Here is a 17,576-nt window from a genome sequence, read left to right as displayed (position 1 = left end):
TCTGAAGTCAGGGAGTCGGATTCCTCCAGCTCCGTTTTTTTCCCTCAAGACTGCTTTGGCTATTCGGGGTCTTTTGTGTCTCCATACAAATTTTAAGGTTTTTTGTTCTAGTTCCATAAAAAATGCCATTGGTAATTTCATAGGGATTGCATTGAATCTGTAGATTGCTTTGAGTGGTATAGTCATTTTCACAATATTGATTCTTCCAATCAAAGAACATGGTATATATCTCCATCTGTTGGTATCATCTTTAATTTCTTTCATCAGTGTCTTATAGTTTTCTGCATACAGGTCTTTTGTCTCCCTAGGTAGGTTTATTCTTAGATATTTTATTCTTTTTGTTGCAATGGTAAATGGGAGTGTTTCCTTAATTTCTGTTTCAGATTTTTCATCATTAGTGTATAGGAATGCAAGAGATTTCTGTGCAGTAATTTTGTATCCTGCAACTTTACCAAATTCATTGATTAGCTCTAGTAGTTTTCTGGTAGCATCTTTAGGATTCTCTATGTATAGTATCATGTCATCTGCAAACAGTGACAGTTTTACTTCTTTTTTTCCAATTTGTATTCCTTTTATTTCTTTTTCTTCTCTGATTGCCCTGGCTAGGACTTCCAAAACTATGTTGAATAAGAGAGGTGAGAGTGGACATCCTTGTCTTATTCCTGCTCTTAGAGGAAATGCTTTCGGTTTTTCACCATTCAGAATGATGTTTGCTGTGGGTTTGTTGTATATGGCCTTTATTATGTTGAGGTAGGTTCCCCCTGTGCCCACTTTCTGGAGAGTTTTTATCATAAATGGGTGTTGAATTTTGTCAAAAGCTTTTTCTGCATCTATTGAGATGATCATATGGTTTTTATTCTTCAATTTGTTAATATGGTGTATCACATTGATTGATTTGCGTATATTGAAGAATCCTTGCATCCCTGGGATAAATCCCACTTGATCATGGTGTATGATCCTTTTAATGCCTTGTTGGACTCGGTTTGCTAGTATTTTGTTGAGGATTTTTGCATCTATATTCATCAGAGATATTGGTCTGTAGTTTTCTTTTTTTGTAGTATCTTTGTCTGGTTTTGGTATCAGGGTGATGGTGGCCTCATAGAATGAGTTTGGGAGTGTTCCTTCCTCTGCAATTTTTTGGAAGAGTTTGAGAAGGATGGGTGTTAGCTCTTCTCTAAATGTTTGATGGAATTCACCTGTGAAGCCATCTGGTCCTGGACTTTTGTTTGTTGGAAGATTTTTAATCACAGTTTCAATTTCATTACTTGTGATTGGTCCGTTCATATTTTCTATTTCTTCGTGGTTCAGTCTTGGAAGGCTATACCTTTCTAAGAATTTGTCCATTTCTTCCAGGTTGTCCATTTTATTGGCATAGAGTTGCTTGTAGTAGTCTCTTAGGATGCTTTGTATTTCTGCGGTGTCTGTTGTAACTTCTCCTTTTTCATTTCTAATTTTATTGATTTGTGTCCTCTTCCTCTTTTTCTTGATGAGTCTGGGTAATGGTTTATCAATTTTGTTTACCTTCTCAAAGAACCAGCTTTTTCTTTTATTGATTTTTGCTAGTGTTTTCTTTGTTTCTATTTCATTTATTTCTGCTCTAATCTTTATGATTTCTTTCCTTCTGCTAACTTTGGGTTTTGTTTGTTCTTCTTTCTCTAGTTCCTTTAGGTGTAAGGTTAGATTGTTTATTTGAGATTTTTCTTGTTTCTTGAGGTAGGCTTGTATAGCTATAAACTTTCCTCTTAGAACTGCTTTTGCTGGATCCCATAGGTTTTGGATCGTCGTGTTTTCATTGTCATTTGTCTCTAGGTATGTTTTGATTTCCTCTTTGATTTCTTCAGTGATCTCTTGGTTATTTAGTAACGTATTGTTTGGCCTCCATGTGTTTGTGTTTTTTATGTTTTTTTCCCTGTAACTCATTTCTAATCTCATAATGTTGTGGTCAGAAAAGATGCTTGATATGATTTCAATTTTCTTAAATTTACAGAGGCTTGATTTGTGACCCAAGATGTGATCTATCCTGGAGAATGTTCCATGTGCAGTTGAGAAGAAAGTGTAATCTCCTGTTTTTGGATGGAATGTCCTATATCAATTAAATCTATCTGGTCTATTGTGTCATTTAAAGCTTGTGTTTCCTTATTTATTTTCATTTTGGATGATCTATCCATTGGTGTAAGTGAGGTTTTAAAGTCCCCCACTATTATTGTGTTACTGTCGATTTCCTCTTTTGTAGCTGTTAGCAGTTGCCTTATGTATTGCAGTGCTCCTATGCTGGGTGCATATATATTTATAATTGTTATATCTTCTTCTTGGATTGATCCCTTGATCATTGTGTAGTGTCCTTCCTTGTCTCTTGTAACATTCCTTATTTTAAAGTGTATTTTATCTGATATGAGTATTGCTACTCCAGCTTTCTTTTGATTTCCATTTGCATGGAATATCTTTTTCCATCCCCTCACTTTCAGTCTGTATGTGTCCCTAGGTCTGAAGTGGGTTTCTTGTAGACCGCATATATATGGTCTTGTTTTTGTATCCATTAAGCAAGCCTGTGTCTTTTGGTTGGAGCATTTAATCCATTCACGTTTAAGGTAATTATCGATATGTATGTTCCTATGACCATTTTCTTAATTGTTTTGGGTTTGTTTTTGTAGGTCCTTTTCTTCTCTTGTGTTTCCCACTTAGAGAAGTTCCTTTAGCATTTGTTGTAGAGCTGGTTTGGTGGTGCTGAATTCTCTTAGCTTTTGCTTGTCTATAAAGCTTTTGATTTCTCCATCGAATCTGAATGAGATCCTTGCTGGGTAGAGTAATCTTGGTTTTAGGTTCTTCCCTTTCATCACTTAAATATATCATGCCACTCCCTTCTGGCTTATAGTGTTTCTGCTGAGAAATCAGCTGTTAACCTTATGGGAGTTTCCTTGTATATTATTTGTCATTTTCCCCTTGCTGCTTTCAATAATTTTTCTTTGTTTTTAATTTTTACCAATTTGATTACTATGTGTCTCAGCGTGTTTCTCCTTGGGTTTATCCTGTATGGGACTCTCTACGCTTCCTGGGCTTTGGTGGCTATTTCCTTTCCCATGTTAGGCAAGTTTTCGACTATAATCTCTTCAAATATTTTCTCTGGTCCTTTCTCTCTCTCTTCTCCTTCTGGGACCCCTATAATGCAAATGTTGTTGTGTTTAATGTTGTCCCAGAGGTCTCTTAGGCTATCTTCATTTCTTTTCATTCTTTTTTCTTTATTCTGTTCCGCAGCAGTGAATTCCACCATTCTGTCTTCCAGGTCACTTATCCGTTCTCCTGCCTCAGTTATTCTTCTATTGACTCCTTCTAGTGTAGTTTTCATTTCAGTTATTGTATTGTTCATCTCTGTTTGTTTGTTCTTTATTTCTTCTAGGTCTTTGTTAAACATTTCTTGCATCTTCTCGATCTTTCCCTCCATTCTTTTTCCAAGGTCCTGGATCATCTTCACTATCATTATTCTGAAATCTTTTTCTGGAAGGTTGCCTATCTCTACTTCATTTAGTTGTTTTTCTGGGGTTTTATCTTGTTCCTTTATCTGGTACATAGCCCTCTGCCTTTTCATCTTGTCTATCTTTCTGTGAATGTGGTTTTTGTTCCACAGACTGCAGGATTGTAGTTTTTCTTGCTTCTGCTGTCTGCCCTCTGGTGGATCGAAGAAAATTTTTAATGCTCCTCATTTCTGGCCTCCAAATCTCACATTCAAACATGTAAAAAAAGACGATGTCTGCTGCCCCTGATCCCACATCACCCATCTCTACTTCCTCCCACGTAAATGTGACTCCCAGCCTCTCTTTTTGCATTGAAACTGCTTTTTTCATGAACCCTGGTCCAAGCCACTACAATCTCTAGCCTGGAGGGTTGCAGAGTCCCAAAGGATCTCTCTGCTTCCCATCATGCATCTCTAAAATTCAGTTTCCTTAAAGCTGTCAGAGTTATTCCTTTAAAACTATAAACCTGATGATGTCACTTTCATTCTTAAACCCCGCCAATGGCTTCATATAACACTGAAAATAAAATCCAAACACCTTACACTGGTCTACAATTTTATGGTCTCTGTCAGTCTCATCTCATACAGTTCTCAGGCTCATTCACTGCACTATAGGCAGGTTCTGCATCTTTGAACTCAACCAGGTTGTTACTGCAATAGGGTCTTTGTCATAGCATAAGTGCTTTTTATGGCTGGCTCCTTCTGGTAAGTCAGATCACAGCCAAACTATCCCTTCTTTGGAGAGGCCAATCCATCAAAAATATTTTTCCTGTCACTTTCTATTGGAACATTCTCTTCAAATTCCTTGATAGCATCTATCATTTCGAACACTTCTTTTGCTTTTTATTAGTATTGTTATTTTATTTTTTGTCTCCTTCAACTCAGTGTAAGTTGCATGAGAACAGGGATCTTGTTTATCTCACTCACCTTTGAAACCCAAACTTTAAAAATTGCATGGAACACAGTATGCATTCAGTAAAGATGTTAGAATAAATATCAGCACTTACCTCCTACTCATTTTGTCCAATTGCTTTTTATTCATTTTTTTAGTAATCAATTTTCCAGATCTTACTTCAGAACTGGTATTGTTTACATCTTCCTTTCTGAAATTCTCTTGGCCTTTAAATTCTGTGTTACATATTGTGTGTTTTCTTCTTGCTTCTCCAATTCCTTCTCTAGTCCTCTAATTAAATGGTTGCGTTTCCCCAATTTACATAATTGTCCTTCATCTCTTTCTCATTGTCTTTCTTGGGTATTTCAAATACCCCCTTGGCTCCAATGGATGTGACAAAGAAAAACTGCAGTGGATATGTTAAACAGAAAATAAAGACTTTATTCAAAACCATTGCAATAGAGGAGAAGTATTGAACTCAACTCTGCTGAGACAAAAGGCAAGAGAATTTTAAGCAGTGGGGTGAGCTAGTGGAAAAGTACTAGAAAAGAGTACTAGGGGGAGGTTGATCAATGTGACTCGGCCATCTGTGTTTGCTAATTGGCGCTCATTGAAGTTAGGCTCATACCCTCCCATAGAGACTGAGAGATAAAACACTATCTTTCTTGATGATTACATTTCTAAGAGAAAGCTCCCAGGTCCTTGAGAAAGACATTCCTGGCTTATAAAACTGGCAGGAGGCTGGGAGAAAATTTACATCTCGAAGAAGCAGAGAAAGAATTTACAATTGCAAGTTTTCTAAAGTAAATGCTCTAAGAAAAACGAGGTTAGAGAATTTAGAGTAAAGAAATCTGTCTAAAGTTTAGTCAAGCTGAGGGGAACATTAAGGTCCTCTTAGCCAGATACATTTATCAGTTTTCCTTCCATATTTGTATGCTTAGACCTGATGCCCCTGACAAGCTTAGATCCTGCATTTTCAGTCTCCTGTTGAATACCTCTAGCTGAGTATCCCATTTTCACATCCAACTCCTCATGTTTAAAACCAAAGATTACCTTTCTTTTTTTAAGTTGAGATATAATTGACATACACTATTATATATACTAGTTTTATGTGTACAGCATAATGATTTGATATATGTATATATTGTGAAATGATTATCACAGTAGTTTAGTTAACATCCATCACCACACACATAGTTATAATTTTTTCCTGTGATGAGAACTTTTAAAGTGTACTCTAACTTTCAAGTATGTGGTGCAGCATTGTTAACTATAGTCACCACGCTGTACATTACACCCCCACAACTTATTTATCTTTTAACTGAAAGTTTGTACCTTCTGATCACCTTCACCCATTTTGCCCATTCCCTCATCCCCATACCCCCGCCTCTAAACCACCAATCTGTTTTCTGTATCTATGAGTTCATTTTTTGTTTTTTTGCCAGTTTTATTGAAAAATAATTGACGTATGTCAATGTAGAAGTTTAAGGCATACAGCATGATGGTTTGAGTTACATATATTCTGAAATGATTACCACAATAGGTTCAGCTAAATCCGTCTTTTCAATATAGATACAATCAAAAAAAAGGAAAAAAGGAAAGAAATTTCTTTGTGATGAGAACTCAGGATTTACTCTCTTAAAAACTTTCATATATATCTTACTGCCACATTAGGTGTAATCATCATGTTGTACATTACATCCCTAGTACTTAAATATCTTATAAGTTGAAGTTTGTACCTTTTGATCATCTTCTTACAGTTGCCCCTCCCACCACCCCTCTGCCTCTGGTAACCACAAGTCTGATCTCTTTTCCTGTGAGTTTGGTTTTTCTGTTCTTTTCTTTTGTAAGATTCCACATATAAGTGAGATCATATAGTATTTATCTTTCTCTGTCTGATTTATTCACTTAACATAATACCTTCAAGTTCTATCCATGTTGTTGCAAGTAGTAGAATTTCCTCACTTTTTATGGCTAAATAATTTTCCATTGTGTGTGTGCGTGTGTGTGTGTGTGTGTATACTACAACTTCTTTATCTATTCATCCATTGATGGACACTTAGGATGTTTCCATGTCTTGGCTATTATAAAAAATGCTTCTATGAACATGGGGTGGCAGATATCTTTTTTTTTTTAATTTTTATTTAAAGGAACATTTATTTATTTATTGGCTGGGATGGGTCCTTATTGCTGCGCAGGCTTTCTCTAGTTGTGGCAAGCGGGGGCTACTCTTCGTTGCGGTGCGCGGGCTTCTCATTGCAGTGGCTTCTCTTGTTGCGGAGTGTGGGCTCTAAGCACGTGGGCTTCAGTAGTTGTGGCGCATGGCCTCAGTAGTTGTGGCTCTCAGGCTCTAGAGTGCAGGCTCAGTAGTTGTGGCACATGGGCTTAGTTGCTCCACGGCATGTGGGATCTTCCTGGACCAGGGCTCGAACCTGTGTTCCCTGCATTGGCAGGTGGATTTTAAACCACTGAGCCACCAGAGAAGTCCCACAGATATCTTTTTGGGTTAGCATTTTTGTTTCCTTTGGATATACTCCTAGATGTGGAACTGCTAGATCATATGGTAGTTCTATTTTTAATTTTTTGAGGATCCTCCATACTGCTTTCCATAGTAGCTGAACCAATTTACAATTCTACCAACAGTGCACAGAGGTTCCCTTTTCTCTACATCCACTCCAGCATGTTATCTCTTGTCTTTTTGATAATTGCCATTCTAACAGGTGTAAGGTGATATTTTATTGTGGTTTTGATTTCTTTTTCCCTAATGACTAGTGATGTTGTTTGAGCATCTTTCATGTACCTATTGGCCATTCATGTATCTTTTTTGGAAAAATATCTGTTCAGAATCTTCGCCCATTTTTAACTATATTATTTGTTTTTTTGCTCTTGAGCTGTGTGAGTTCTTTATATATTTTGGATATTAACCCCTTATCAGATTTAAGGTTTGCAAATATTTTTTCCCATTCCATAGGTTGTCTTTTCACTTTGATGATTTTTTTTTTTTTTGCTGTGCGTAAGCTTTATAGTTTGATGCAGTTCCACTTGTTTATTTTTTATTTTGTTGCTTGTGCTTTAGGTGTCATATCCAAAAAATCATTACCAAGACTGATGCCAAGAAGTTTTATTCCTATGTTTTATTCAAGGAGTTTCATGGTTTCAGGTCTTACATTTAAGTCTTTAATGTGTTTTTAGTTAATCTTTGTGAGTGGTGTAAGATATGGGTCCAATTTCATTCTTTTACATGTGAATATCCAATTATCTTTGCACCATTTATTAAAAAGTCTGTCTTTTCTCCACTGAATATTCTTAGTTCTGTTGTCAAATATTAGTTGACCATGTATGCTTACGTTTATTTCTGGGCTATCAATTTTCTTCTATTGGTCTATTTGTTTGTTTTTATGCCAGTACCATACTGTTTTGATGACTATACCTTTATAGTATAGCTTGAAATCAGGAAGTGTGATGTCTCCTGCCTTTTTCTTCTTTCTCGGGATGCCTTTGGCTATTCAGTGTCTTTTGTCATTTCACATAAATTTTAGGAGTGTTTTTTTCTACTTCTATAAAAAAATGTCATTGTAATCTTGATATTGTATTGAATCTATAGATGGCTTTTGGTAGTATTGACACTTTAACAATATTAATTATTCCAGTCCATGAACATTAGATACCTTCCTTATTTGTGTCTTCTTCAATTATTTTCACCAGTGTATTGTAGTTTTTGGAGTAGAGATCTTTCACTTTCTTAGTTAAGTTTATATCTAAGTATTTTATTGTTTTTGATGCTATTATAAATGAGATCAATTTCTTTATTTCTTTTTCAGAAAATTTGTTGTTAGTGTATTGAAACACTACTGATTTTTGTTTGTTATTTTGTATTCTGCAACTTTACTGAATTCATTGATTAAATTTAAGTTTTTTGGGGGGGGTTTTTTTGGGGGGTAAAGTCTTCAGGGTTTTCTGTATATAAAATTATATCATCTGCAAATAAAGACAATTTTGCTTCTTCCTTTCCAATTCTGCATTTCATTTCTTTTTCTTACTTGATTGCTCTAGCTAGGACTTCTATGTTGAATAGGAATGGAGAGAGTGGGCACACTTGTCTTATTACTGATCTTAGAGGAAAAGTTTTAACCTTTCACCATTGAGCAGGATGTTAGCTGTGGACTTGTCATATATGGTCTTTATTATGTTGAAATCTGTTCCTTCTATGCCTAATTTGTTAAGAGATTTTAAAAACATATGAATGGGTGTTAAATTTTGTCAAATGCTTTTTCTGTGTCTATTAAGATTATCACATTTCTTTTCTTTCATTATATTAATTGGGAAGTATCACATTGATTGATTTGCATATGTTGAGACATCCTTGCATCCCAGGGATAAATCCTACTTGATCATGGTGAATGATCCTTTTAATGTGTGACAGAATTTGGTTTGCTAGAATCTTCTTGAGAATTTTTGCATCTACATTCATCAGAGATATTGGCCTGTGCTTTTCTTTTCTAGTAGCATCCTTTTCTGGTTTTGGGATCAGTATAGTGCTGGCTTTCTAAAGTGAATTTGGGAGTGTCCCGTCCTCTTTGATTATTTGGAAGCGTTTGAGAAGGATTGGTGTTAATTTTTCTTTGAATATTTGATAAAATTCACCAGTGAAGCCATCTGATCCTGAGTTTTCCTTCATTGGGAGATTTCCAATTACTGATTTAGTCTCCTAGCTAGTAATTGATCTATTGACATTTACTATTTCTTCCTGATTCAGTCTTGGTAAGTTGTACGTTTCTAAGATTTTTTTCCATTTCTTCTAGTTTGTCCACTTGGTTGGCATATATAGTTGTTCATAGTAGCCTTTTATGATCTTTGAAGTTCTGTGGTATCTGTTGTAATGTCTCCTTTTTCATTTATAATTTTGTTCATTTGGGTCCTTTCTCTTTTCTTCTTGGTTAGTCTGGCTAAGGGTTTGACACTTCTGTTTATTTTTTCAAAGAACCAACTCTTAATTTGGTTAATCTTCTCTATTGTTTTTCTGTTCTCTATATCATTTATTTCTCTTCTAATCTATTATTTCCTTTCTTCTGCTAACTTTGGGCTCATTTTGTCTTTTTCTAATTCTTTTTTTTTTTTTTTAAACATCTTTATTGGAGTATAATTGCTTTACAGTGGTGTGTTAGTTTCTGCTTTATAACAAAGTGAATCAGTTATACATATACATATGTTCCCATATCTCTTCCCTCTTGCATCTCCCTCCCTCCCACCCTCCCTATCCCACCCCTCTAGGTGGTACAAAGCACCGAGCTCATCTCCCTGTGCTATGAGGTTGCTTCCCACTAGCTATCTATTTTACATTTGGTAGTGTATATATGTCTATGCCACTCTCTCACCCTGTCATATCTTACCCCTCCCCCTCCCCGTATCCTCAAGTCCATTCTCTAGTAGGTCTGTGTCTTTATTCCCATCTTGCCACTAAGTTCTTCATGACCTTTATTTTCCCTTAGATTCCATATATATGTGTTAGCATACTGTATTTGTTTTTCTCTTTCTGACTTACTTCACTCTGTATGACAGACTCTAACTCCACCCACCTCACTACAAATACCTCCATTTCATTTCTTTTTATGGCTGAGTAATATTCCATTGTATATATGTGCCACATCTTCTTTATCCATTCATCTGATGATGGACACTTAGGTTGCTTCCATGTCCTGGCTATTGTAAATAGAGCTGCAATGAACATTTTGGTACATGACTCTTTTTGAATTATGGTTTTCTCAGGTTATATGCCCAGTAGTGGGATTGCTGGGTCGTATGGTAGTTCTATTTTTAGTTTTTTAAGGAACCTCCATACTATTCTCCATAGTGGCTGTATCAATTTACATTCCCACCAACAGTGAAAGAGTGTCCCTTTTCTCCACACCCTCTCCAGCATTTATTGTTTCTAGATTTTTTGATGATGGCCATTCTGACCGGTGTGAGATGATATCTCATTGTAGTTTTGATTTGCATTTCTCTAATAATTAATGATGTTGAGCATTCTTTCATGTGTCTGTTGGCAACTGTATATCTTCTTTGGAGAAATGTCTATTTAGGTCTTCTGCCCATTTTTGGATTGGGTTGTTTGTTTTTTTGTTATTGGGCTGCATGAGCTGCTTGTAAATCTTGGAGATTAATCCTTTGTCAGTTGCTTCATTTGCAAATATTTTCTCCCATTCTGAGGGTTGTCTTTTGGTCTTGTTTATGGTTTCCTTTGCTGTGCAAAAGCTTTTAAGTTTCATTAGGTCCCATTTGTTTATTTGTGTTTTTATTTCCATTTCTCTAGGAGCTGGGTCAAAAAGGATCTTGCTGTGATTTATGTCATAGAGTGTTCTGCCTATGTTTTCCTCTAAGAGTTTGATAGTGTCTGGCCTTACACATAGGTCTTTAATCCATTTTGAGTTTATTTTTGTGTATGGTGTCAGGGAGTGTTCTAATTTCATACTTTTACATGTACCTGTCCAATTTTCCCAGCACCACTTATTGAAGAGGCTGTCTTTTCTCCACTGTATATGCTTGCCTCCTTTATCAAAGATAAGGTGACCATAGGTGCGTGGGTTTATCTCTGGGCTTTCTATAGTGTTCCATTGATCTATATTTCTGTTTTTGTGCCAGTACCAAACTGTCTTGATTACTGTAGCTTTGTAATATAGTCTGAAGTCAGGGAGCCTGATTCCTCCAGCTCCATTTTTCGTTCTCAAGATTGCTTTGGCTATTCGGGGTCTTTTGTGTTTCCATACAAATTGTGAAATTTTTTGTTCTAGTGCTGTGAAAAATGCCAGTGGTAGTTTGATAGGGATTGCATTGAATCTGTAGATTGCTTTGGGTAGTAGAGTCATTTTCACAATGTTGATTCTTCCAATCCAAGAACATGGTATATCTCTCCATCTATTTGTATCATCTTTAATTTCTTTCATCAGTGTCTTATAATTTTCTGCATACAGGTCTTTTGTCTCCTTAGGTAGGTTTATTCCTAGATATTTTATTCTTTTTGTTGCAGTGGTAAACGGGAGTGTTTTCTTAATTTCACTTTCAGATTTTTCATCATTAGTGTATAGAAATGCAAGAGATTTCTGTGCATTAATTTTGTATCCTGCTACTTTACCAAATTCATTGATTAGCTCTAGTAGTTTTCTAGTAGCATCTTTAGGATTCTCTGTGTATAGTATCATGTCATCTGCAAACAGTGACGGCTTTGCTTCTTCTTTTCCGATTTGGATTCCTTTTATTTCTTTTTCTTCTCTGATTGCTGTGGCTAACACTTCCAAAACTATGTTGAATAATAGTGGTGAGAGTGGGCAACCTTGTCTTGTTCCTGATCTTAGTGGAAATGGTTTCAGTTTTTCACCATTGAGGACAATGTTGGCTGTGGGTTTGTCATATATGGCCTTTATTATGTTGAGGAAAGTTCCCTCTATGCCTACTTTCTGCAGGGCTTTTATCATAAATGGGTGTTGAATTTTGTCAAAAGCTTTCTCTGCATCTATTGAGATGATCATATGGTTTTTCTCTTTCAATTTGTTAATATGGTGTATCACGTTGATTGATTTGCGTATATTGAAGAATCCTTGCATTCCTGGGATAAACCCCACTTGATCATGGTGTATGATCCTTTTAATGTGCTGTTGGATTCTGTTTGCTAGTATTTTGTTGAGGATTTTTGCATCTATGTTCATCAGTGATATTGGCCTGTAGTTTTCTTTCTTTGTGACATCTTTGTCTGGTTTTGGTATCAGGGTGATGGTGGCCTCGTAGAATGAGTTGGGGAGTGTTCCTCCCTCTGCAATATTTTGGAAGAGTTTGAGAAGGATAGGTGTTAGCTCTTCTGTAAATGTTTGATAGAATTCGCCTGTGAAGCCATCTAGTCCTGGACTTTTGTGTGTTGGAAGATTTTTAATCACAGTTTCAATTTCAGTGCTTGTGATTGGTCTGTTCATATTTTCTATTTCTTCCTGGTTCACTCTCGGCAGGTTGTGCATTTCTAAGAATCTGTCCATTTCTTCCAGGTTGTCCATTTTATTGGCACAGAGTTGCTTGTAGTAATCTTTCATGATCGTTTGTATTTCTGCAGTGTCAGTGGTTACTTCTCCTTTTTCATTTCTAATTTTATTGATTTGAGTCTTCTCCCTTTTTCTCTTGATGAGTCTGGCTAATGGTTTATCAATTTTGTTTATCTTCTCAAAGAACCAGCCTTTAGTTTTATTAATCTTCGCTATTGTTTCCTTCATTTCTTTTTCATTTATTTCTGATCTGATCTTTATGATTTCTTTCCTTCTGCTAGCTTTGGGGTTTTTTTGTTCTTCTTTCTCTAATTGCTTTAGGTGCAAGGTTAGGTTGTTTATTCGAGATGTTTCCTGTTTCTTGAGGTAGGCTTGTATTGCTATAAACTTCCCTCTTAGCACTGCTTTTGCTGCATCCCATAGGTTTTGGGTCGTCGTGTCTCCATTGTCATTTGTTTCTAGGTATTTTTTGATTTCCCCTTTGATTTCTTCAGTGATCACTTCGTTATTAAGTAGTGTATTGTGTAGCCTCCATGTGTTTGTGTTTTTTACAGATCTTTTCCTGTAATTGATATCTAGTCTCATAGCGTTGTGGTCGGTAAAGATACTTGATACGATTTCAATTTTCTTAAATTTACTAAGGCTTGATTTGTGACCCAAGATATGATCTATCCTGGAGAATGTTCCATGAGCACTTGAGAAAAATGTGTATTCTGTTGTTTTTGGGTGAATGTCCTATAAATATCAATTAAGTCCATCTTGTTTAATGTATCATTTAAAGCTTGTGTTTCCTTATTTATTTTCATTTTGGATGATCTGTCCATTGGTGAAAGTGGGGTGTTAAAGTCCCCTACTATGATTGTGTTGCTGTCAATTTCCCCTTTTATGGCTGTTAGTATTTGCCTTATGTATTGAGGTGCTCCTATGTTGGGTGCATAAATATTTACAATTGTTATACCTTCCTCTTGGATCGATCCCTTGATCATTATATAGTGTCCTTCTTTGTCTCTTGTAATAGTCTTTATTTTAAAGTCTATTTTGTCTGATATGAGAATTGCTACTCCAGCTTTCTTTTGATTTCCATTTGCATGGAATATCTTTTTCCATCCCCTCACTTTCAGTCTGTATGTGTCTCTAGGTCTGAAGTGGGTCTCTTGTAGACAGCATATATATGGGTCTTGTTTTTGTATCCATTCAGCCAGTCTGTGTCTTTTGGTGGGAGCATTTAATCCATTTACATTTAAGGTAATTATCGATATGTATGTTCCTATTCCCATTTTCTTAAATGTTTTGGGTTTGTTATTGTAGGTGTTTTCCTTCTCTTGTGTTTCTTGCCTAGAGAAGTTCCTTTAGCATTTGTTGTAAAGCTGGTTTGGTGGTGCTGAACTCTCTCAGCTTTTGCTTGTCTGTAAAGGTTTTAATTTCTCCATCAAATCTGAATGAGATCCTTGCTGGGTAGAGTAACCTTGGTTGTAGGTTTTTCTCCTTCATCACTTTAAGTATATCCTGCCACTCCCTTCTGGCCTGCAGAGTTTCTGCTGAAAGATCAGCTGTTAACCTTATGGGGATGCCCTTGTGTGTTATTTGTTGTTTTTCCTTTGCTGCTTTTAATATGTTTTCTTTATATTTAATTTTTGATAGTTTGATTAATATGTGTCTTGGTGTGTTTCTCCTTGGATTTATCCTGTATGGGACTCTCTGTGCTTCCACGACTTGATTAACTATTTCCTTTCCCATATTAGGGAAGTTTTCAACTATAATCTCTTCAAATATTTTCTCAGTCCCTTTCTTTTTTTCTTCTTCTTCTGGGACCCCTATAATTCGAATGTTGGTGCGTTTAATGTTGTCCCAGAGGTCTCTGAGACTGTCCTCAGTTCTTTTCATTCTTTTTTCTTTATTCTGCTCTGCAGTAGTTATTTCCACTATTTTATCTTCCAGGTCATTTATCCGTTCTTCTGCCTCAGTTATTCTGCTATTGATCCCATCTAGAGTATTTTTAATTTCATTTATTGTGTTTTTCATTGTTGCTTGGTTCCTCTTTAGTTCTTCTACGTCCTTGTTAAATGTTTCTTGCAATTTGTCTATTCTATTTCCAAGATTTTGGATCATGCTTACTATCATTATTCTGAATTCTTTTTCAGGTAGACTACCTATTTCCTCTTCATTTGTTAGGTCTGGTGTGTTTTGACCCTGCTCCTTCATCTGCTGTGTGTTTTTCTGTCTTCTCATTTTGCTTATCTTACTGTATTTGGGGTCTCCTTTTCACAGGCTGCAGGTTCGTAGTTCCCGTTGTTTTTGGTATCTGCCCCCAGTGGCTAAGGTTGGTTCAGTGGGTTGTGTAGGCTTCCTGGTGGAGGGAACTAGTGCCTGTGTTCTGGTGGATGAGGCTGGATGTTGTCTTTCTGGTGGGCACGTCCACGTTTGGTGGTGTGTTTTGGGGTGTCTGTGGCCTTATTATGATTTTAGGCAGCCTCTCTGCTAATGGATAGGGCTGTGTTCCTGTCTTGCTAGTTGTTTGGCATAGGGTGTCCAGCACTGTAGCTTGCTGGTCGTTGAGTGAAGCTGGGTCTTGATGTTGAGATGGAGATCTCTGAGAGATTTTCGCCATTTGGTATTACGTGGAGCTGGGAGGTCTCTTGTGGACCAGTGTCCTGAAGTTGGCTCTCCCACCTCAGAGGCACAGCCCTGATGCCTGGCTGGAGCACCAAGAGGCTTTCATCCACATGGCTCAGAGTAAAAGGGAGAAAAAATAGAAAGAAAGAAAGAGGATAAAATATAATGAAGTAAAATAAAGCTATTATAAAGCAAAGCTATACAGACAAAATCTCACCCAGAAGCATACACATATACACTCCCAAAAAAAGGAAAAGGGGAAAAATTAATATATCCTGCTCCCAAAGTCCACCTCCTAAATTTGGGATGATTCGTTGTCTATTCAGGTATTCAACAGATGCAGGCACATCAAGTTATTTGTGGAGTTTTAATCCGCTGCTTCTGAGGCTGCTGGGAGAGATTTCCCTTTCTCTTCTTTGTTTGCACAGCTCCCGGGGTTCAGCTTTGGATTTGGACCCGCCTCTGCGTGTAGGTCGCCTCAGGGCATCTGTTCCCCGCCCAGACAGAACGGGTTAAATGAGCAGCTGCTTCGGGGGGCTCTGGCTCACTCGGGCGGGGGGGAGGGAAGGATACGGATGCGGGGCGAGCCTGCGGCGGCAGAGGCCGGCGTGACATTGCACCAGCCCGAGGCGCGCCGTGCGTTCTCCTGGGGAAGTTGTCCCCGGATCACGGGAGCCTGGCCGTGGCGGGCTGCACAGGCTCCCGGGAGGGGCGGTGTGGAGAGTGACCTGTGCTCGCACCCAGGCTTTTTGGTGGCGGCAGCAGCAGCCTTAGCGTCTCATGCCCGTCTCTGGGGTCCGCGCTGATAGCCGCGGCTCGCGCCCGTCTCTGGAGTTCGTTTAGGCGGCGCTCTGAATCCCCTCTCCTTGCGCGCCGTGAAACAAAGAGGCAAGAAAAAGTCTCTTGCCTCTTTGGCAGCTGCAGACTTTTTCCCAGACTCCCTCCCGGCTAGTTGTGGTGCGCTAACCCCTTCAGGCTGTGTTCACGCCGCCAACCCCAGTCCTCTCCCTGCGATCCGACCGAAGCCCGAGCCTCAGCTCCCAGCCCCCGCCCTTCCCGGCGGGTGAGCAGACAAGCCTCTTGGGCTGGTGAGTGCTGCTCGGCGCCGATCCTCTGTGCGGGAACCTCTCTGCTTTGCCCTCCGCACCCCTGTGGCTGCGCTCTCCTCCGTGGCTCCGAAGCTTACCCCCTCTGCCACCCGCAGTCTCCGCCCGCAAAGGGGCTTCCTAGTGTGTGGAAACCTTTCCTCCTTCACGGCTCCCTCCCACTGGTGCAGGTCCCGTCCCTATTCTTTTGTCTCTGTTATTTCTTGTTTCTTTTGCTCTACCCAAGTACGTGGGGAGTTTCTTGCCTTTTGGGAGGTCTGACGTCTTCTGCCAGTGTTCAGTGGGTGTTCTGTAGGAGCAGTTCCACGTGTAGATGTATTTCTAATGTATCTGTGAGAAGGAAGGTGATCTCCGCGTCTTACTCTTCCGCCATCTTGCCCTATTCCCCTCTTTTTCTAATTCTTTAAAGCATAGAGATAAATTGTTTATTTGGGATCTTTCTTGCTTCTTAATGTAGGTATTTATTGCTCTGAACTTCCCTCTTAGAACTGTTTTTAATGTATCCCACAAGTTCTGGTGTGTTGTGTTTCCATTTTTATTGTCTCAAGAGAATTTTTTATTTCTTTTTAATTTCTTCTTTGATCCATTGGTTATTCAGGAGAGTGTTGTTTAATTTCCATTTTTTTTTTGAGAATTTTCCAGTTTTCCTCTGTTATTGATTTCTAGTTCCATGCCATTTTGATCAGAGAAGATACTTGGTATGATTTCTCTTCTAGAATTTGCTAAGGTTTGTTTTGTGGCCTAACAAGTGGTCTATCCTAGAAAATGTTTCATGTGCACTTGAGAAGAATTCTCTGTGGATGAGTTACCTATGTATCTATGAGCTTTTTATTTTTATTTTTATTTTAAGATTCCACAAATAAATGAGACAATATAGTATTTGCTTTTCTTGTCAAACTTATTTTACTTAGCATAATGCCTTCAAGGTCCATCCATGTTGTCCCAAATGGAAGAATTTCCTCCTTTTGGTAGCTGAATAATATTCCATTGTGTATATGTAGAGAGAGACCACATTTTCTTTATCCATTTTTCATTAATGAACACCTTTGTTGTTTCCATGTCTTGGCTATTGTAAGTAATGCTGCAGTGAACATGGAGGTGCAGGCATCTTTTCAAGATAGTGATTTTGTATTTTTCAGATAAATACCCCAAAATGAAATTATTGGATCATATGATAGTTCTATTTTTAATTTTTTGAGGGAGCTTCATACTGTTTTCCATAGTTATTGTACCAATTTACATTCCCACCATCAGTGCACAAGAGTTTCCTTTTCTCCACATCCTCACCAACAATTGCTATTTCTTGTCTTTTTTGATAATAGCCATTCTAACTGGTGTGAGGTAATATCTTTTGTGGTTTTAATTTGCAATTATCCTTATCTTCTTTTGAAATGTTTGTTACATTTATTATCTCCTTTTCATTTCATTTCATA

Source organism: Eubalaena glacialis, chromosome 2, assembly GCF_028564815.1.
Source record: "Eubalaena glacialis isolate mEubGla1 chromosome 2, mEubGla1.1.hap2.+ XY, whole genome shotgun sequence".
NCBI lineage: Eukaryota > Metazoa > Chordata > Mammalia > Artiodactyla > Balaenidae > Eubalaena > Eubalaena glacialis.
Note: the sequence above shows the minus strand (reverse complement) of the source record.